At 32.2% G+C, this 18,389-nt stretch overlaps 1 protein-coding gene and 1 long non-coding RNA gene across 2 annotated transcripts in view; one reads left to right on the top strand and one right to left on the bottom strand.

The window, feature by feature from the left end:
- LOC100367150 (sialidase-2-like) overlaps nt 1–18,389 on the bottom strand; it is an 87,114-nt gene that overhangs the window by 49,201 nt on the left and 19,524 nt on the right. The gene's annotated exons all lie outside the window — the stretch shown is intronic.
- Nucleotides 10,582–11,603, top strand: LOC146735518 (uncharacterized). The gene is made up of 2 exons (XR_014931102.1): nt 10,582–10,924; nt 11,422–11,603. It is a non-coding gene; the product is annotated as an uncharacterized LOC146735518 (long non-coding RNA).

Genomic DNA, 18,389 nt, shown 5'->3' with positions numbered 1-18,389 from the left:
ACATACGGTTTAATTGTCAGTACGTACTGGACACAAAATGGAAAACCTGTATTCATCCACAATAAATGATCATCCCCAAATACTTTGTCAGATCACATGTTTTAGAAAATTTGGCAAAGCTCAATTGAAAAAAATTTTGACCACTTTTAAATATTAATTAGTTTTGAAAAATAGTTCAATTTTCAGTTTACAAAAATATGTTGAAATATTGTACTGGTTGATTAAAAATCAGTGTTCTCAAAAACATTATATGCCATATATGGTCCATCATCTGTTGTCAAAAAAAGCACCATTTATGTTGAAACACAATCACTTGTAATGTTTCATTGCCAAAAAAACATAACCAAAAAAGTATGAAAAAACTTTGTTAATGTTGACTTTAAATGCCAACTACATCAGCCCCTCAACAATCAAGTGACAAATATCGTGGCTAGAAATTTTCCAGACATTTATTTGAGCACATTATTCAACAACATGAAACCTGTATTCATGGAACGATAATAAAGTTTTGATTTAACAATTATTCATCTATAGTACTGAATTAAATAGAAAAAATGCATAACACTGTTCTATGCAGGAAATGTAGATCCCTGTGGAACAAAATAGATTAATGATGTGTAGTTAGCAATGTGCATTAGATTAACTGATATTTAATTTATTGCTGCAATAGTAATATTTGCAATTTACTTACTCATCCATCTCAACAGATAATACCTGAAGGGTCCCAGTGAGTATAACTTATAAGTTGCGATTTATATCATTTTGAGAAAATAGTTACATCAGCTTCAAAAATCCTGATTGACTTTTTGATGAATACAGATTCATATACCGGTATCTTCAAATTATGACACATTATGTCACACAGATTCAAATTTTCACTCAGCATTTACAAGAAAACTTTGCCTCCATGTAAGATATCATAGCTGAGCAATATTAATGTCACACAACACTGAGGGCACTGCTTCTAAAGATGATGTCATAGGTGAGCAACATTAATGTCACTCAACACTGAGGGCGCTGCTTCTAAAGATGATGTCATCGGTAAGCAACATTTATTTATGTCAGTATTGAGTCAGGTGATCAGTACTACAGGTTGGACTGTAGTTGTTTATTTTGCATTTCAAAAATGTTCCCAGCTTCATTATATACTCCCAAAAATTCAATTAAGTTGCAAATAAAGCGAATTTTCTTCACTATTTTATTAATAGATTCTATTATACTCTACTGATAGATTGATGTTCACAACCTGGCAAAATGAAATATATATCTCTGGTTTATTATGATTTGCACTTTTTCTAAATCCTTTTTAAAAAGACAATTGAAAACTGAAAGAGCAGCATCTGGTCTTTTTTAAACAGGGTTCAATTCTCTTGAATGCTCGACATGTGTTGCATCCATTACTTGAATACTTTTGCGTGCACAGCAATTGTATCAGACGTGCTTATAATCGCTATACCATGTAACAGCCGACTATGCAGGCTATACTAGTCACTACAGAGTAGGACTGTGAGGTCAAGAGAAAAAAAAAAACGGTGGTTTCTATAACCCAACCTACGCTATTCTATACTACTCAACTTTTTTGCCATATTTGAGAAAACATCACAAAATTGTGCCAGGTTCCAAATGAAATTTCACAGAATTTCTATATTTTGCAAAACTTGGTAATGTAATTAATAATGCAAAACAGTCATTATATGTAAAAAAAATATTACTGTAAAATCTGTATTAGAAGCTGCGGCTTCAATTAAAATGATACAATGCAACAAAGGGGATGCGACTTCTATTAGAGCATCTACACATATGAGGAATGGTAAATGTTTGATTCTAAATTGTTCAAAAGGAATTGATGCGACTTATATTAGAGATGCGGCTTCTAATACAGATTTTACGGTATAACCTAAAAAAAAACAATATATAGAGAAAAAAGAAAAAAACAATGTCTACATACCACAATTTTTTTTTATTTAGCCCGCATGTCACACTGGACAATTTTACGTGAATACATTTTTATTCTCATTGTTTATGATGAGAAATTATTCTCACCTATTAACAGTGAGATTAATGAGGGAGAACATAGCCTGTACTACTGAATTCACAATAGAAATGGTGAGAGTAATATCTCCATGTTTTATAGAGGACATACTTTAATATTGTATGGTGTGAATACATTAGTGGAAATAGTGGCCACACTAATTTAAGTAATCCGTTATATCTTTGAAAAATGTGATTTGTTACAACACAGTTATAGTTATTTATAGCCTATACTTTCAATTTAATACTCATGGATACAAAAAAGTATATCAAAGACACTGCTTAACGAATTTTACAAAAATGTTTAATAAAAAAATTGATGATCAGAATATTTTTAAGTTAGTCTGAACCATTCTCACTGAAAAAATAGTTCTGTCAGTGATAATTTAGTATCAGGCTACAATTTCTCACCAACAGGTTTATAAGTATGAATACACACAATCATGTATATCATGGCCAATTGTCATGGCCGGTTCATGCAGAACTCTCACGAACACCTTCCCCAAAGTGAGTCTAGAGGTTGGTGAATTACTGTAAAACATGTTAAAATAGCTACATGCTATTTTATCGAATTTGACTCAATGCATAAATTAAGAGAATTTTAATTTGGTTGAAGTGCTGACAATCACATTGTGAGAATATACTTTATTTTAAAATAGCATCATCTTGAATTAGCAAAATTATTGATTAACTTTAAATAGTCCGCTAAAATAAAAATTGTTGACTTCACAAACAAAAAGATTGTGGCCAAGGATTTTCTTTGTCTTCAAAATGACAATTTTTTTTTAACAAATTGCAAATATTTTTAGTAAGGTAACTTTTTCAATGTATGATTTTTTATTCAGTCAATGATGCACTTAACTAGCTGCATCACGAAAAATCATTACGCATCATTGATACATCACATTGGCCTAGAGGGCACACTGATTAGGAGTACATCACATTATTATACATCTGTCACAGGTTACAGTGTGCCGTAATTTTGCGGTATTTTACGGGGTATTTTCATCCTACCATATTAGGAAATGCGAATTCCAAATATGGAATTATTACGCGCATAAGCGCCCTCTAATAATAAAAACAAACATGGCTGCCACCAGAATTTAACCGGACTCCATATAAAGAAGTTCGCTGATTCTGTTCTAAACTTTTTAGATTTCGGCATTCCCATGATGTATCCTTGGTAGGAAAAGATGTATAATAATAAGGTTATTACGAAGATACCTCAAAGTATGCACTCAGACAGTACGCTGTCACATCGACCTCCGCTGCGCGTCCGTCGATACTGCCGCTGCACTGTCTTCGTGCATACTTTGAGGTATCTTCGTAATAACCTCATATTATGATCATGAATATATCTAGGACAATTTTTTTTAATTAAATAATTTTATACCAGGTCACAGTGTCAGACATTCAATATCTCACTATTTTGTGTGTGCGTGTGTGTGTGTGTGTGTGTGTGTGTGTGTGGGGGGGGGTGTGTCCGGGTGTGGGTGTGGGTGTGTGTGTGTGTGTGTGTGTGGTACCATCGATATGATGACTTCAATTTAACTTTTCATGGACTTGTGACGACAGGACATACATTGCGAGTTCTTTACTGTAAAAATCATTCACGAGTTCGAAATATACATCCCTTAATTAGATATCTTTCGAAATTTGTGCTCTTTGCAACAAGGAAACCTAATGCAGTAATTAAAGCATGGGACTCATGGGGCAGAAGGCCATAGTCATTGGTAGCATAGTGGTTGTTGCATCAGACTCATGACCGGTAGATCGGTAAGTTCATATCCTACCATAGGCTGAACATCAAAAGGGTCGACCCCTACCCTGGGCGAGTGTGCCACAGACTCAATGGGAAGGCCAATCCACTGGCCGAGATTCATTCACTAACGAATGCGACTTTAGGAGAACCTTGGTTCTTGATTAAGGTCTGCAGGTTCTTGTGTTCGACTGAGCCTGGTTGACGCCAGGATAGCGCATTAAATTGCCATTTGATAGGGAGATGACCGCACAGCCCTGTCATGTAGTCCCAAACAGGAAATGACTTCTGTGTCAAAATGCACTATATGTCAGCACTAGCACTTGCAATTTGTACATACAAAATAGTCAGGAGAGACAACAGTGACATTTAATGTCCGGAACTGTGGCCTGGCACAAAAAAAGAAATTTAAAAAAAAAGAAGCCCATAGTATGTCCTTTTTTTAGAAACAAGCATCTACTTATGAACTTTTTTGTGTTTTAGTACCGGCATGCTTTGCCCTGCCGCATTAATGTACTTTGCTGGCATAGAACTAATGATTACATTTTTTTTAATGTTTACAGAAAAGTAAATACACATATTTTCAGTCAAAATTTCTCCTTTTATTTTATTTTTAGGAAAATTGACGTGTGTTAGTCCTTCTCCTCTAAAAAATTGTCCACTTTCTTTTTTTGATGTAGTATACAAGGAAATATAAGGAAATCCAAAATAATGCCTAACTTGTGACTGCCAGTGATTCTTCCTTTAAAATTAACCTTTTCACCACCAGACTCTTTTCTTATATTTTCAATATTTCTGGAAAAGAACCCTGATTTTAAAGCCAACGAACAGAATTTGAGTCAAATTCCAGTTTTTGCTCAAACAATGTGGCTATGACTATTAACAGCACTGTTTTCGTGAATTTGTGATGAAGAGGGAACTGGTGGTACAACGGTTAAGTCTGTATTATGCCAGAGTGTGGTATAAATACCCTGACAAAAGGTAGTCCTTCGTGGGTGGGGGAATTAAATTAAACTAAATAAAACTGAATAAAACCTACATGCTAACCCAATATTTTGTTAGCCCTGGAAACAGATATTTTTTCCTTGGCGTAATTATAGTTTTACCCACTGTAATTATCATCATTAAAGCAATATTTTTGCTATACGTTAGATTACCATGGCATCTGCATTAGTACAAGCAGCCATGACTACATTATATCTATTTGTGTGGTCTTGAATTCACCATAGTGATTATTTTACTTAAAGTGAGTTTAATGAAAATATTATTAGTATTACTGAATTGTTATCATGCAACTCATTGTTTCCATGATTATATTATGAAAAGTTATATTAATGTTTATTAACGTTACTATGGAGTACAGGAAATGTAGTCATATTAGCTGTAAGGAGTTATACTATAGAATCAACAGGTGGGTATTAACTTTACTATGGAATACAGGAAATGTAGTCATATTAGCTGTAAGGAGTTATACTATAGAATCAACAGGTGGGTATTAACTTTACTATGGAATATAGGAAATGTAGTCATATTAGCTGTAAGGAGTTATACTATAGAATCAACAGGTGGGTATTTTCTTTACTATGGAATACAGGAAATGTAGTCATATTAGCTGTAAAGAGTTATACTATAGAATCAACAGGTGGGTATTAACTTTACTATGGAATACAGGAAATGTAGTCATATTAGCTGTAAGGAGTTATACTATAGAATCAACAGGTGGGTATTAACTTTACTATGGAATACAGGAAATGTAGTCATATTAGCTGCAAAGAGTTATACTATAGAATCAACAGGTGGGTATTAACTTTACTATGGAATACAGGAAATGTAGTCATATTAGCTGTAAGGAGTTATACTATAGAATCAACAGGTGAGTATTAACTTTACTATGGAATACAGGAAATGTAGTCATATTAGCTGTAAGGAGTTATACTAAGGAATCAACAGGTGGGTATTAATTTTACTATGGAATACAGGAAATGTAGTCATATTAGCTGTAAGGAGTTATACTATAGAATCAACAGGTGGGTATTAACTTTACTATGGAATACAGGAAATGTAGTCATATTAGCTGTAAGGAGTTATACTATAGAATCAACAGGTGGGTATTAACTTTACTATGGAATACAGGAAATGTAGTCATATTAGCTGTAAGGAGTTATACTATAGAATCAACAGGTGGGTATTAACTTTACTATGGAATACAGGAAATGTAGTCATATTAGCTGTAAAGAGTTATACTATAGAATCAACAGGTGGGTATTAACTTTACTATGGAATACAGGAAATGTAGTCATATTAGCTGCAAAGAGTTATACTATAGAATCAACAGGTGGGTATTAACTTTACTATGGAATATAGGAAATGTAGTCATATTAGCTGTAAGGAGTTATACTATAGAATCAACAGGTGGGTATTAACTTTACTATGGAATACAGGAAATGTAGTCATATTAGCTGAAAGGAGTTATACTATAGAATCAACAGGTGGGTATTAACTTTACTATGGAATACAGGAAATGTAGTCATATTAGCTGTAAGGAGTTATACTAAGGAATCAACAGGTGAGTATTAACTTTACTATGGAATACAGAAAATGTAGTCATATTAGCTGTAAGGAGTTATACTATAGAATCAACAGGTGGGTATTAACTTTACTATGGAATACAGGAAATGTAGTCATATTAGCTGTAAGGAGTTATACTATAGAATCAACAGGTGGGTATTAACTTTACTATGGAATATAGGAAATGTAGTCATATTAGCTGCAAAGAGTTATACTATAGAATCAACAGGTGGGTATTAACTTTACTATGGAATATAGGAAATGTAGTCATATTAGCTGTAAGGAGTTATACTATAGAATCAACAGGTGGGTATTAACTTTACTATGGAATACAGGAAATGTAGTCATATTAGCTGCAAAGAGTTATACTATAGAATCAACAGGTGGGTATTAACTTTACTATGGAATATAGGAAATGTAGTCATATTAGCTGTAAGGAGTTATACTATAGAATCAACAGGTGGGTATTAACTTTACTATGGAATACAGGAAATGTAGTCATATTAGCTGAAAGGAGTTATACTATAGAATCAACAGGTAGGTATTAACTTTACTATGGAATACAGGAAATGTAGTCATATTAGCTGTAAGGAGTTATACTATAGAATCAACAGGTGGGTATTAACTTTACTATGGAATATAGGAAATGTAGTCATATTAGCTGTAAAGAGTTATACTATAGAATCAACAGGTGGGTATTAACTTTACTATGGAATACAGGAAATGTAGTCATATTAGCTGTAAAGAGTTACACTATAGAATCAACAGGTGGGTATTAACTTTACTATGGAATACAGGAAATGTAGTCATATTAGCTGTAAAGAGTTATACTATAGAATCAACAGGTGGGTATTAACTTTACTATGGAATACAGGAAATGTAGTCATAATAGCTGCAAAGAGTTATACTATAGAATCAACAGGTGGGTATTAACTTTACTATGGAATACAGGAAATGTAGTCATATTAGCTGTAAAGAGTTACACTATAGAATCAACAGGTGGGTATTAACTTTACTATGGAATACAGGAAATGTAGTCATATTAGCTGTAAAGAGTTATACTATAGAATCAACAGGTGGGTATTAACTTTACTATGGAATACAGGAAATGTAGTCATATTAGCTGTAAAGAGTTACACTATAGAATCAACAGGTGGGTATTAACTTTACTATGGAATACAGGAAATGTAGTCATAATAGCTGCAAAGAGTTATACTATAGAATCAACAGGTGGGTATTAACTTTACTATGGAATATAGGAAATGTAGTCATATTAGCTGTAAAGAGTTATACTATAGAATCAACAGGTGGGTATTAACTTTACTATGGAATACAGGAAATGTAGTCATATTAGCTGTAAAGAGTTACACTATAGAATCAACAGGTGGGTATTAACTTTACTATGGAATACAGGAAATGTAGTCATATTAGCTGTAAAGAGTTATACTATAGAATCAACAGGTGGGTATTAACTTTACTATGGAATACAGGAAATGTAGTCATATTAGCTGCAAAGAGTTATACTATAGAATCAACAGGTGGGTATTAACTTTACTATGGAATATAGGAAATGTAGTCATATTAGCTGTAAGGAGTTATACTATAGAATCAACAGGTGGGTATTAACTTTACTATGGAATACAGGAAATGTAGTCATATTAGCTGAAAGGAGTTATACTATAGAATCAACAGGTGGGTATTAACTTTACTATGGAATACAGGAAATGTAGTCATATTAGCTGTAAGGAGTTATACTATAGAATCAACAGGTGGGTATTAACTTTACTATGGAATACAGGAAATGTAGTCATATTAGCTGAAAGGAGTTATACTATAGAATCAACAGGTGGGTATTAACTTTACTATGGAATACAAGAAATGTAGTCATATTAGCTGTAAGGAGTTATACTATAGAATCAACAGGTGGGTATTAACTTTACTATGGAATACAGGAAATGTAGTCATATTAGCTGCAAAGAGTTATACTATAGAATCAACAGGTGGGTATTAACTTTACTATGAAATATAGGAAATGTAGTCATATTAGCTGTAAGGAGTTATACTATAAAATCAACAGGTGGGTATTAACTTAACTATGGAATACAGGAAATGTAGTCATATTAGCTGTAAAGAGTTACACTATAGAATCAACAGGTGGGTATTAACTTTACTATGGAATACAGGAAATGTAGTCATATTAGCTGTAAGGAGTTATACAATAGAATCAACAGGTGGGTATTAACTTTACTATGGAATACAGGAAATGTAGTCATATTAGCTGTAAAGAGTTATACTATAGAATCAACAGGTGGGTATTAACTTTACTATGGAATACAGGAAATGTAGTCATATTAGCTGTAAGGAGTTATACTATAGAATCAACAGGTGGGTATTAACTTTACTATGGAATACAGGAAATGTAGTCATATTAGCTGTAAAGAGTTACACTATAGAATCAACAGGTGGGTATTAACTTTACTATGGAATACAGGAAATGTAGTCATATTAGCTGTAAGGAGTTATACAATAGAATCAACAGGTGGGTATTAACTTTACTATGGAATACAGGAAATGTAGTCATATTAGCTGTAAAGAGTTATACTATAGAATCAACAGGTGGGTATTAACTTTACTATGGAATACAGGAAATGTAGTCATATTAGCTGTAAGGAGTTATACTATAGAATCAACAGGTGGGTATTAACTTTACTATGGAATACAGGAAATGTAGTCATATTAGCTGAAAGGAGTTACTGTAAAGGGGGTAATTATTCACTGGGTTTTAATTTAGCTTATTTCGCTGACTGGCAAAATGCGCTAAATTAAAACACAGTGAATATGTAAAATTTAGCATAGAACACATTATCTAAATGATGAAACCGTGAATTTAAAACCCACTGAATATGCCTGAAATGGTAAATCAGTGAAATTTAAACCCAGGGAAAATTAGTCATTCTACAGTATACTATAGAATCAACAGGTGGGTAACTTTACTATGGAATACAGGAAATGTAGTCATATTAGCTGTAAGGAGTTATACTATAGAATCAACAGGTGGGTATTAACTTTACTATGGAATACAGGAAATGTAGTCATATTAGCTGTAAGGAGTTATACTATAGAATCAACAGGTGGGTATTAACTTTACTATGGAATACAGGAAATGTAGCCATATTAGCTGTAAGGAGTTATACTAAGGAATCAACAGGTGGGTATTAACTTTACTATGGAATACAGGAAATGTAGTCATATTAGCTGTAAGGAGTTATACTATAGAATCAACAGGTGGGTATTAACTTTACTATAGAATACAGGAAATGTAGTCATATTAGCTGTAAGGAGTTATATATTATAGAATCAACAGGTGGGTATTAACTTTACTATGGAATACAGGAAATGTAGTCATATTAGCTGAAAGGAGTTATACTATAGAATCAACAGGTGGGTATTAACTTTACTATGGAATACAGGAAATGTAGTCATATTAGCTGTAAGGAGTTATACTATAGAATCAACAGGTGGGTATTAACTTTACTATGGAATACAGGAAATGTAGTCATATTAGCTGTAAGGAGTTATACTATAGAATCAACAGGTGGGTATTAACTTTACTATGGAATACAGGAAATGTAGTCATATTAGCTGTAAGGAGTTATACTAAGGAATCAACAGGTGAGTATTAACTTTACTATGGAATACAGGAAATGTAGTCATATTAGCTGTAAGGAGTTATACTATAGAATCAACAGGTGGGTATTAACTTTACTATGGAATACAGGAAATGTAGTCATATTAGCTGTAAGGAGTTATACTATAGAATCAATATTCACCAAAATTAGAGAATTAAAGATATCATTAGAAAATGAACAAATCTGAGAGAGGTCCACATGTAGTACCTATATGTATAATATATCAAAGCAATTGGACTTGAGGTTTTCAACAAGAAGTCGAAAATATCACTTTTTACCAAAAATTACAAAAATATTCACCAAAATTAGAGAATTGAAGATATCATTGTTAAATGAACAAATCTGAGAGAGGTCCACATGTAGTACCTATATATGTAATATCAAAGCAATTGGACTTGAGGTTTTCAACAAGAAGTCGAAAATATCACTTTTTACCAAAAATGACAAAAATATTCACCAAAATTAGAGAATTAAAGATATCATTACAAAATCAAAAAATCTGAGAGAGGTCCACATGTAGTACCTATATCAATCTGATTAAAATCTGATGTAGTGTACGGGCTTTAATTATTTTGGCTATAAACTTATTTTAATTTTATGTTTTATTACTTTTGTTATTAATGCCTTGTTATTTTATTATTTTACTTTGATTTTGATTTTGTGATTTTTTTTAAATTCCGCCCTACCTACATCTGAGCCGATGCCTATGTAACGAGATTTCAATGAGACCCACTGTCGACGATTTTAGTCAACGAATCACAGACCTTCTTCTATAGCGCACATGATGACGTCACTGGGCAGAGTCAGGTGGCAAACACACTCAAATAAAATGGCGGATTATACCGACGTTAGCGACCGAGAAGAACACGGCTTTTCGGTAAGTTTATCATTGTCAAATGCAACGAAAGTCATTTTTTTATGTTTATATTGTGGCTCGAATGGTTCGAGTTTAGATCGTTATTTTGCGTAGTTATTCTGGGAGTGACGATTTTTTTTCCACCGGTTCGACCGAACACCGGTGTCTTTTTCTAGTCGCTTGCCCTGGAGACGGGTGATGTTTTGTTGACGATCGGGCCAACATCGTCTACGGTATTGAAGCCGTAGCTGTAAATAATCATCAAAATGTATCAACATTTTGTACATTATACAATAACTCTTTATTAATTAAAGTAATTGAGCTGATTTGGACTGGAATAAAATATTTTTTATTTGGAACACATCGCAATTGATCAGGAAATATTTTTTTGCTCCAATTGTCTGCGTCGATGCCGTGGGCCGGTGACCGTTATACAATTTAAAATTTGCATTGTTTACTATAGCTGTTTACAGTGTTCTAATCATTACGATTTACTTATTTTTTTGCTTCCATTCTAGATAATTATGCTCAGTGTTTGATGTAAAATTGAAGCGATGACTGAATAAACGAACCGTGGCTGGCGAAGATGTATCAGGAAGTGTACACATTTGTTGGAAGTGAACAAAATATTCAATGTAATGACAAAAATTGTAAAATGCTGTGGAATTTCTTTTGTAAATAAAAATATACTAGCAATGTTCTATTAATGGTTTATTCAAGTGGGCAAAATATAATGTACAGAAAGATTGCCCGTAGAGTATCGCTACACTGAAAAGTAAGCAACCGACAGCCTGTATAAAAGGGAGCCTGTGATTGGCTGTTACTTATGCGAGATTTGAACGGGACTTACGTAGGCGTCGGATCAGATGTATGTAGGGCGGAATTAAAGAAAATCAAAATCAAAGTAAAATAATAAAATAAAAAGGCATTAATAACAAAAGTAATAAAATTAAAATAAGTTTATAGCCAAAATAATTAAAGCCCGTACACTACATCAGATTTTAATCAGATTGTACCTATATATGTAATATCAAAGCAATTGGACTTGCGATTTTTAACAAGAAGTTGAAAATATCACTTTTTACCAAAAATGACAAAAATATTCACCAAAATTAGAGAATTGAAGATATCATCATGAAATGAACAAATCTGAGAGAGGTCTACCCAAGGTACATATACACCAAGTATCAAAGCATTCAGGCTTGTAGTTTTCAAGAAGAAGTCGAAAAAGTAAAACATTGACACGAACGACGGACGACGACGGACAATCACTCATATGATAAGCTCCGCTTGACAAAGTCGACAGCGGAGCTAAAAAAATGACCTGCATGAAGGTCTGATTATGCAGAACGTATGTACAAAAATCTTTGCATGATTGAGATCTGATTCCAAATGATGAAAATGTGCGATTTTTGGACTTAAAATGGTTGCAATTTGGCCATCTTGAATCGGATCTTGAAACAAATGCATTTGCATATGTCTGATAGGATGTACATATATTTGTGAAGTTTGAATTTAATTGAATTTGATTATGGTTGTATACGGAGGACGAATGGATGCATGAACCCCCCCACACACAGAGGTCAATCTACAAGTCACTATTTTTTTATTGTGTTCGAATGCAGACTATTGAAATAAATAAACAATGCAATAAATGCGAAGGTGACAAATATACATCACAAATGCAATAAATACGTAGCTCTAATTTGATAAATTGATGTTGCGAAGATAACGACTGGTTGTGAAAAAGCCACCCAGCTGTTTATTATGAAAATATAACATGAAAAATGTTGAAAGCAAAATACTATTGAGTATAAAAAAAAAAAATTCTGTTTTTAATGTTACCAGAAACATACCATTTGATTTATTCCCCATATCGCCTTTCAAATGAATTCATTTCCTGTGATAACTATTTACAGGAAACCACTAAAACCTAAGAATCGCATTAAATACTTCACATACCTGTACTATTACAACTATTAATTTGATTTAATGCCAATGGATCAGCTGTTATTGCTATTTACCTGCATATTAAATGATCTAATCTCTTTATTTGCATTGTGAGATTACAGAAAGGAAGCAGATGAATTTATTATGACATTAGCGAGCGAAGGAGATCTTAATTCTTATCTTAAAGCGCCATCATGGGTATGCTAATGTCTTATACGAGTCTCATGCAATGGATACCAATGTTTACATGAAATTTGAATTCATGGTCTGTACTGACTGTCTCTGACAGATTAAATATTTGCCTTATGATTGGCACAGGTGAGGTAATCAATATTGATTTGGCTGCATTTGATTTTACGTAATGTCGAGTACATTATTTTCACTTGGAATTTATTTTTGCTGTTTTCGTTTAATGGATGAATCAGTGGAATTAAAATCAAGTGAATAAAAATGTTTTCCTATATTATAAATTCAACTTATTAAATATTAGTGAAAATAGACTGCATATAAATAGGCAAAATGCTTTTACAGCGAAAATTAATTCCAGCTAAAATAAAGAATTTCGCAGTACTGGTACTGTCGTAATTCACTGCAGATTCTGAATTTTTAAAGAACCCTGGTATTTGTTGTATTGCAGTTCCAATGCTTAATTAACCTTTTCAGCACTAGACTTTCACATTTTCTTTTATAATATTTAATATTTCTAGAAATGAACTCTAATTTTGGAGCCAACAGACAAAATTTGAGTCAATTTTCAGTTTTTACTCAAAAAATTGGGCTATTTTTGTCCCAATTTTCTGAAGCAAAGTGCAGACTATAAACAGAAATATTTTGTGAATTTGTGATGAAAAGAGGGAACTAGTAGTGAAAAGGTTAAGACAGAATGATACTTATAAGTTTTAACAGGCACACATATTTTAGCGCATATAGCAATGCAAAAATCTGTCTACAATTATATGCTTTAGTATTAGCTAACAGTATGTCAACTTTTTTGGTTCACTGTCAATGAAATAATACGGATAAAATGTCATTTTAGCAGCAATTTTTATAGACCACAATGAAAAAGCATTTTTTCGTTCAAAAGGCAATAAAAATATTGCCAATACACCTTGCAAGACACTAAACATATTTTTTCACCAAATGTTACTAAGCAACATTATGAGATATTGAGATGTATCCTTGCCATAGGATAGGAAACTATGGTAAAATGCCAGAAAACAGACAAACTTTACTTTATTGATTGTTTTTCTTTTAACGGAGAAGGGCGACCTCAAATTTATAATTAATTTTCATGATAACATGATATATCAAATACGTAAAAATAAAAAAATGACAATATTTTAATAATTTGTGTAGCAGTCTACCTCAATGTAGTGGCCTACATGTAAATACTACTGATCAAATGTGTCCAGTGACCACCAATTTTACACTGATTGGGTCAATGACCTTTCTAATCAGGTTTGGAGTGTTAGTTATTATCATAGTACTGTGGTGTTAATATTTTGCATCGTTTGTGTCATGGAAAGCATAAGGCAAGATATATATTTTTAGTGATTTCCACTAAAAAATATATTCATTGACAACTATGTTTTAATAAAAAGTCTTTTTTTATTTTTATTTACAAATTAATTAATTATGATTTAAATTCACACATTTGAAATAAAAGATCAATCAACAGCAGTCTAAACAAACGAAACATTGTCTCAAAAACTATGAAGAAATCAATATTTGACCCAATAAATGTCATCAAAATATTATTCATCGTTGTTTAAAAGTGTACAATGGGATTACCATTAAAATACTTTTGGTGCTGGCTCAAATATTGATTAATGGTACAGAATTAAGTATTTTTATTGATCAGCTAAGTGAATGTAGTTGTAATGAAATTACTGAAAACATGCAAGTGTTCATCGGAATGCTGTTTTCACATTCAGAATAGATCTGCACAGAGCTCTGAAATCAAGTACACAGTGGCAATACATGTACTATAAACCACTTTCATTTTGTGAGAGACTAAATTTCGTAAATTTTGCTGGTAAGTGAAAATCGCATCATGTTCTTTGACTTTTACGAATACACAACGTACCATGGAATCCTGAAAAAGTGAAAATTTCTATTTTCTATGAAAATTAAACTGTTTATACTAACCATTAGAAGTTGTCATCAGAAGAATATAAATTGACATTGTTGTAAAGTTTAATAAGTTGGTTATTAAAATTTAGTAAGTTTGTTTATCTATTCATTTATTCACTCCAATTTTTTTAATTTATTTATTCATTCATTCATTCATTCATTCATTCATTCATTCATTCCTTATTTATTTATTTATTCATTCATTCATTCATTTGATTAAAACACACCTATGGAATTTCATTTCATTAACTAAGCATTATACCTTTATTTCTTCAAGTGAAAAAATATACAGTATGCATCATGTTTAGATATATATATTTAAATTGTATTTTATTTATTTATTTATTTATTTATTAATTCAATAGACACAAAGCTCCAAAACTTACTATTAAAGCTTGACAACAGTGCATGATTACATGAAAAAAAAAAAAACATCTTATCAATCTATTAAAAATATACTACTTTTTCTGAGTCAAAGCTATACTTAAAAAATTGTGCTCGATTGGCTACCCAAAGCTAACACTTAACGGCCAGACCAATCAGAAAGGTGCTTGTTTGTTCAGAGGTTTTATGACGTAGCAAATGCTTTGTAATGAAGACACATGGGAATTGACAAACGTAAAAGTATTTTGGGAAATATTTCTGTGCTTAATAATTTGCTGTACACATTTGATGGTCAATTTCGATGAAATAAGGGTAGTCAAACGCAATATTCTCCTGTCACAGATCGGCCTATCGATATGTGCTACAAAATAAAGAAATTTTAGTTCAAAACCAAATCGTTGGATTTTTGTTGCAAAAGTTCGATGTGTGCGTCTTTCACGCAACTCGCGAGATCTTGCAGTTGATCGGAAAATCACCTACCATAAAAACTAAAAATTATGACCACTTTTAAATAATTTTCTTTTGAAAAAAACGGTTGGGTTTTTAGAATACAAAATACCGATAAATTTTCGGCCAGTCAATTTTTTTAGAGTGAAAACAACAAATATAAAAGTTGGGTTATATACAGTTGCAGAAATAGAATAGAATATAGAAACAAATTTTTTGAGTAAAAATAAGTGAGCAACTACTGGTGAGGTCAAAATTTTGGAGGTCAATACATAAAAAAAGAGTTGCCAAAAAATTAAGCACCCCGATAGAGTTCTCACGATGTATGAGAATCAGGAAATGTCCATTTCATGCCACTTTTAAATGTATAGTGTGTACACTAAATATATATAAGTAGTTGCTACTTTAAGGGGCTACCAAGCTTGAATGAAATAAATTGAACTACACTAAAGATGCAATTAAATTGGGATTGCTATAACCCCAAGGCTTAACGGATTTCCCCGTTACATCAGAATCAGAGGAACACTCAGACGGTAAGAAAGGGAAAAGCATTAAGGTAATTACTCTCAGTGATTAAATACAAGCAACGTAATACAATAACAGTCACTAGTAACACAGTAGTTGTCAGACTAATGATTGGTCTACTTTGGGGTTGAATTATAAAAACATTACTTTTAATGTTCAATAATTTCTCACAAAATCAACCTAAATACAAATCTTTACTATATTCTTTTTTTTTAAATTTTTTTATCAAAAACTTAGTAGTCAATAGAAAATGATGTCCAAGTAGTTAAAAACTTACAAAGAAGATGGGGAAAAAAAACACATCACAATGAAAAAAAATGCTGCAGTCTATTGTTGGAACAAAAATACAACATTCAAGGGTTAACACTAAACCACAACAGAAATGTAAATATTCATCTTACTTTGTAGAACAATTTACCATAAGTGCTTGCAATACACTCTGTGTATTCAGCTGATATTGGAAATCAATGTCAACAACAGACAATTGTGCATAAAATGCAGTTTCTGGCATTTCTGTATTAATGACTGTTGCCTCTTTTTTTGACCTACAATAACCTTGGTGATTCAAAGCTAGAAACCTACCTACTTACTACTGTATTTGCTCTATTAGTAGCATATATGTACTTTTTAAGTCAACTATTTCTTCCTTTTTTTCTATGAATCTCTTCTATTTTTGCGCTTCCAATTTGCTATTCCTCAGTTTTTCGTCTTTATCCAAATAAGGATATTATCAATATCCAAATAAGGATATTATCAATATCCAAATAAGGATATTATCAATATCCAAATAAGGATATTATCAATATCCAAATAAGGATATTATCAGTATCCAAATAAGGATATTATCAATATCCAAATAAGGATATTATCAATATCCAAATAAGGATATTATTATGCAATGAAGATTATTATTATCATTATTATTATTATTATATAAATCAGATTTTTCTGTATTTATAATAAGTAATACATGTGTATTTTAATCATTAAAAAGACATACTCAATGGTAAGGTTAAATCCACTGGCTGAGACTTATTAACTAACAAATTTATCCAACTTTGGATGCTTGTGTTGTGCTTGTGATATGCAGTAAAGTGCCATATTTCCATTAATATATAGTAAGATGGTCACAAAGCCTTGTCATGTAGTCCAAAACTGGAATATTGGCTCTGTGGAAGAACTTGCATAAAAAAAGTCAGAACAGACAACAGTGACATTAAGTGGCCAAAAATATTTTTAAAAAATTGTTATGTTACATCCTGAAATGCACATCTTTTCATTTGTAAGCGCATCCGTTTTTCACTATTATTTAAAGCGGGAGGGTTGTCCCAAGCAGGAATTGAGTCCCAAGTGACGATAACAACACACACTAAAAATGCAAAGGCTTATGGGTGGACACTTGTTTGTAAACAATGACACGCTATGGCCATCTGACGTATGCACAGGGGATGACAGCCCCACTTTAAAGCGGAGGGATCTTCAGCAACGCACACACTGGAATTGAATCCTAAACAATAATAACGATGCAGACTCAAAATGCAAAAGCTCATGGGTAGACATTTCTAACCATCTGCCACAAGCAGAGGTGACGACTCCCCCACTTTAATTTCACTATTTTGGAAATATTCACATATTCGAGGACACATTTTTTTTTTCATTCATGGGTTCACCAGTAAAACCATGATTTCCAAATTTTACATCGATTTAAGTTGAATTAGTGGATTTTGCTAAATCATGAAATCCCCAACATTAAAATTATTAAATATAGTAATAGATACTATCATACATATGTCACCGTAACGCCATAAGTTACAGCGTGCCGTAATTTTGCGATATTTTATGGGGTATTTTCATCCTACCATATTAGGAAATGTGAATTCCAAATATGGAATGATTAGGCACATAACTCCATGCATTTTATATAATGGTACATGTAGCTATATAACCACCTTAACTCAGTCAAGTTTAACGCTACGGAAAGTGTTTTGAATGGTTGTTTGAGGTTTTAGTTACTTTAAACTTCTACAAACATTTGCTCTAATTATGC

This window comes from Saccoglossus kowalevskii, chromosome 12 (assembly GCF_978046115.1).
Source record: "Saccoglossus kowalevskii chromosome 12, keSacKowa6.1, whole genome shotgun sequence".
Classification (NCBI taxonomy): domain Eukaryota; kingdom Metazoa; phylum Hemichordata; class Enteropneusta; family Harrimaniidae; genus Saccoglossus; species Saccoglossus kowalevskii.
This window is presented reverse-complemented; position numbering and strand designations above follow the sequence as displayed.